Source organism: Rhincodon typus, chromosome 7 (genome assembly GCF_021869965.1).
Source record: "Rhincodon typus isolate 14 chromosome 7, sRhiTyp1.1, whole genome shotgun sequence".
Classification (NCBI taxonomy): Eukaryota; Metazoa; Chordata; class Chondrichthyes; order Orectolobiformes; family Rhincodontidae; genus Rhincodon; species Rhincodon typus.
Genome location: NC_063338.1, coordinates 41323825 through 41329324, shown reverse-complemented (window position 1 = coordinate 41329324; position 5500 = coordinate 41323825). Strand labels below are relative to the sequence as shown.

At 37.4% G+C, this 5500-nt stretch overlaps 1 protein-coding gene across 1 annotated transcript in view; it reads left to right on the top strand.

Moving 5' to 3' along the window:
• Positions 1-569: 569 nt before the first annotated feature.
• Positions 570-5500, top strand: part of agps (alkylglycerone phosphate synthase) — a 198260-nt gene continuing 193329 nt past the window's right edge. Inside the window, exon 1 of the mRNA XM_048598842.1 lies at positions 570-655. The gene's annotated coding sequence lies outside the window, so the exon portion shown is untranslated. The remainder of the gene's footprint in view (positions 656-5500) is intronic.

Sequence of the window (5500 nt, the reverse complement as noted above, 5' to 3'; positions counted from 1 at the left end):
CTCTGCCTTGCTTGGTTCTTAAATGGGCTCTTTAAAACCCACTTCAAACCAAGCTTTTGGTCTTTTCACCTAATATCTCCTTGTGTAGCATGGTGTTTGTTTTCTACTGCTCCTGTGAAGTGCCTTGAGACATTTTATTATCAAAGATGCAGAACAACTTGAAACGTCTTAATAAAACCGAAAGAACTGCGGATGCTGTAAATCAGGAACAAAAACAGAAGTTGCTGGAAAAGCTCAGCAGGTCTGGCAGCATCTGTGAAGACCCAGAGTTAATGTTTTGGGTCCAGTGTTCCAAGGAAGTGTCACTGGACCCAAAATGTTAACTCTGGGTCTTCACAGATGCTGCCAGACCTGCTGAGCTTTTCCAGCAACTTCTGTTTTTGTTCTTGAACTTAAAAAGTCTTGTTTGTTTTTGCCTATTTGCTTTAAGTACACTAAAATATGCTATTTCCTGCACAATTTAATCTGCAAAGGCATTAATATTTTTAAGTACCAAATGAATTAGCTTCATGAGCTCTTGAATGTTTCATTTTTTGCACATTGAAGTAATTTTTTTATGTTTAAGGCAGGAGATCCTTAAGTGGAATGGATGGGGATACAATGACTCCAAGTTTACATTTAACAAGAAAGGGCAAGGTGAATTTACAGGCAAAAGGTAAGGATTCTATTTTGCGTTTGACAATATTTAGAAATGCTCTTGTCAGATTTCTTTTAATTTCCTGCACTAACGACTAACTGCGATGAGATTAGCACATTTTTAAAGCAAGAATTTTATTAATGGAAGCATGTCTTCCAGCCAAAGATAAATAAGCAAACACAGAACAGAGTTGTATCACGTGCATCTGCAGTTTTTGCAGGGTTAAACTGAGAAGTATGAATCAAAACATTGCTAACTATTTCAGACATAGATTTTCAAAATAATTTTGATTATTCTATTTGAAATTAACAGACTGTAATACATAAGAGCTCTTTGTTAAGGTTTAACAGCATCCTCTTATGATATTTAATCCTTAGCATGTTCACAAAGAGAATGCCTTCCTTGTATTCTAAGCAAATCCAATATTTAAATCTTAAAAAGCCCCACGTTGTTCCTCGGGTGTCAGTACTGATTCAGTCATACATATCATAAATATGCTTGATTACATAGATTCCTGTTCTGCACAGATGGCGTATGTTTGTTGTAAAATAGCAGCTTTATGTAGTCTTTCAAATAAAAGGTATTTGAATAATGAGAATAATACTGCAAGCATACCTCCATGTTGGTTTTACTATGAAAGCACGACTGAAATTCATAGAATTTAGAACATTTTATTAAACTACTAAAAGTAGTCTTTTATCTTCAATAAGAACATTGTTGCAAATTTCCTTCTCTAATTTTTTCACACTTTCAAAACTAAAAATTCCTGGAAGGAGCCCAATAGAATCGGGTATAGGATTTAAAACCTTGCTCCCGGTGTGGTTCGATAAAGTTTTTCATCACTAAGAATGTGAAATTGGCATGGAAAGAGTAGACTTTGTTTTTGACTTTCTCTTCCCCAGTCCTACAAATAGCATGCATGAATCTGGAACTTGCTGCATATGTAATACAGCAGTTCCCAAGTTGCAAATTCCTGAGTCCGTTCGCATGTCGATTTATAAGCAAGTCAGAATGCAGTGCAGGGCAATATAAAATAGCTGTTTGTAAGTACAGGAAACATTCGTATTTCGGATCTTTAAATGATACTTGTGTATGAGATTGCATTTAGAAGTGCGAGCGTTCATAAGTTAAGTGCTTGTAAATCAGTGACACCCCGCTGACTTATTGCAGCGTTCAGTGTTACATGGAATTGTCATTACAGTACCATCCATTTTATGGTTTTGATCTTTTAAACTGTGTTGCAAATAACTGGCACCAAATGTTTGAATCCACGTTCACTCTTCTGTTCTTCAGTGGCAGGAAAAATATTGAAATTATCTTTACAGCTTGGAAGAATTACCTCCTCAGCCCCCACTCATCAAATCTGTCAGTTGTTTTAAAGTTGAAATTTTATAGAAGGTTATCTTTTTATTTTTGAGCTAGAATGAAAAATGTTTTCCAAAAGAGAATTGTATGTTTGACAGCCATTTTTCTGAACAGAGACCAGGCACATATTGTCTAATGACCCGAGGACATGGATTTTTGCAATGCAAATATGGCTTAAATAAAAAGGAATAGTGTTTACTGGAATTTTTGAGCTGTGGCAGTAATGGCTGCAATGCTGTTTGGCTGGAGGGTTCATGATTAATTAGTGTTTAGAAGTATGACATGCAAAATACACAAATGAAAATCAAAATACACAAGAGGGTAAGGCTTTTTTTTCTCTATCCTTTACTCTTGGTTGTTCTTATGAGTGTTGAGCAGAAATACTTTGTCATTTGTGTTGTAGAAATTAGGTCCAAGCATGATGCCTGCTGAAGGGCTGCCCTATGCAAAACACTTGGCTGAATCAGAAAGCTGATGATCTTCAATCACGTGCAGATTGCAAAGACTGAAAGGGATTTTTTGTTTTAGAATCTGTCTACGGGCCCCAGACTATTGGTTCATCACCAAACCTCAATGCTGACCAGTCAACAGTATTCACAGGAAAAGTTCAATTTCTAGGGAGATGGGACAGAGCACATTTTAACAACAAGCTGAATTGGCCTTCATCCTTCATTGAAGAAGCACTCAACAAGCTCTAACAATGTTCCAACAGCTGATCTTTGAATCTTCGTACACTGTCAAAAAGAATGAAGACATCCTTGCAGGAGCCAATGCTATCTCAGCTGGAATCTGTATTCTTGAATGTTGGTGACTGACCGGACAAGAAGCTTGCTGATGTCTAGACTCCATGGGAGCAAGGACCCACCCAACAAGACAATAATACTGTCTCCTTAGCCAAATTTGGAGCAATGTTGTACTCTCCTTCACTGGAAGAATCTTTGGGATTCTTAACTGCGTAGTGCAATATAGAACCAATGACTATGCAGCTTCAGAAGAGGGCAAGGAATCATGAATGGGCTGTTTTAAATTTAGACAGCTCCAGGAGAAGTGCTAAGATCCGAACATGGATCTTTATCTCCTCCACCACCCCTCCCTTTGACCTGGCCAAAGCCTCTGACACAGCTATTTGAGGGCCTTTCAAATATTCAGTGTCATCGCTGATGAGATCTATAACTTGTCAAAAGTTATTTGAATTATGCTGACGAAAAATTTTTCAATATTTTAAAGTTTATTGTAATAAACTAAAGGCAACATGAATAATATAAAAGTTACGTGACTGAGAACTTCGATTCTGAACTACATTTCTAAAACTTCGGAAAATTTTCCTCTCTACTTGTAATTCATTCTGTTCCATAAATGGACACTTCGTTCTTGTGATTTAAGGTATTTATGATTGTTTTGATTTGAAACTAGTGGCATGCGGATTTTGATCTTTCTGCAAGAGAGGGCTTAATGATATTAACTGTCAGTACTTTTGGAGTCACAATTTTTTTTAAAAAAGACAGTATGAGGTAGAGTCCCTGGATGGTTTATGAGAACTTTTTAGCATAGGGTGAGTTTTATGAATGGACAGAGTAAACCTTCAAGTGTTAGTTTGCTTTCTGTTTTGAGGGATTAGAATTGTTTTTGCCTTGGAGGAAAAAAAACTCTTGGTTTGTGAAACTTGTCAGTTTGCAGAAGTCTTCATGAAGTTAGATGAATGAAAAGCTTTCTTACAGAGAAAGGAGGGAGTTCAGAACAAGTAAATAGGTTACCTTAGTGTAATGATTTTTGGTTGAAAGTTCCAGTTCAGAAGTGTTTGGGTTTCAACCTGAAAGAGTTATTTAAAGTTAAGAAAGTTTTAACTCGATTGTATAGCTAATCAAGAAAAAGGCTATCAAGCTCTCAAGTCCAGGAATTAAAGGAATGTTTAAGTGAGCCTTTTAGATGTGATAGAGAAGGAAATTCTCTCTGGTGTTTGAGTACTGTAATGTAATAATGTTGGGATAGGTGGGTTGTATTTCTGTTGTGTTTTGTGGAAATAACTTGGTTTATTCTATTTTATCTCCTTTTTTTGCCCAATAAAGTTATGTTTTTAAAACCAATCTGCAGTATTGTGCTTGACTTTCAGTGAAAGACCACCTTGTTACTTAGATCATATTTTGTTTTGATTTTTATCAAGCCAGATTTCATTTTGGGATCTGACTTAACCAGTAAAAACATCAACTGGGTTCATAACCGCTTTCAGTAACTAGCCCAGAGCTATTTTCAGCTTCGAGTTGGTTTCCCAGCCAGACACTTCCAATTAGATTTTCATAGTAAGAGCTATCCTGCAGAACTTCTGTTCTAGCCAAAGCTAGAATATTTGTGCTTTGTTTAAATCCTTGCAAATTTCATCTTTTCAATCTGAGCGTGAGCACTCCTTTGCATTCTGTGTGGTTTATAGAGACTTGCTGCCTCCGTCTCTCTACTCTGTCTCAGATATTTGTAGATGACCAATCTGTTAGATTCAGTGATATCTTGGGAGAAGACTGCAACCCAATCCTACAATGAGTTTGTATGGACTCTTGCCTTCTCAAAGTCTATTCGTGTGGAATGTGAAGTGCATTGGCTTTTGTATCCAGGTAGATATGATAATTAGGTATCGTTTGGATCCCCAATCCCATTATATCATGCAATTAGTGCACTTTTAGAGATTTAACATATAACTGTTGACAAAACCTCGCATTCCTAACTGTGTCAAACCTGTAGACTAACAGCCTGTCCATCATCAATGCAGTTGCTTTGGTCATTATTTATTGGTGTAATATCTCTTCCTTCTTCCCAGCTAGACAACCTTGACCCTGCTTTAACAACCGAATCACCCAAGCTTGTTATTGTATGGAATTCAGCACAAGTCACTTGACCCCTCCTCTTTACTTCATGTTCTCCTAAACTAGAGAGTCCAAATATAACAAATCTTGCAAACTTCATATTTGTAGCATCTACCTCCTAAAAGATAAGTGGCCATTGATTTCAAAAAAGACTATTCAAAATATAACTTAAAAAATTCCACACATTTTAACAACCAGATTGCCACATAGTATGTTTATCAATCTCTTCCTTTCTCATTTCACCAGTGTACAATCCACATTCCACACATGGATTAATCCATTGCCAAAAATCATACATAGTTGTTAGAATTTAATGTCGAATGTGCGTGAATCTTGAGATTTTTTTTATAAATGAAAACGTGTTTTACTTGTAATGACTTCTGTCATGCTTTGAATATTGCCTTTCTCAGGGCAATACCCACACTCAGGGTATGAGAGGGTGTGTGGGTCTGAGAGTGTGTGGGTGTGAGCCTGTGAGGAAGTTGGTGTGACAGTGTGTGGGTGTGACGGTGTGTGTGTGTGTGCGCCACCCACATACCCACACGCACACACCCTCAAACCGTCACACACCCTCACACGCACAACCACACACCCTCTCACACCCTCACACGCACAACCGCACAACCACACACCCTCTCACACCCTC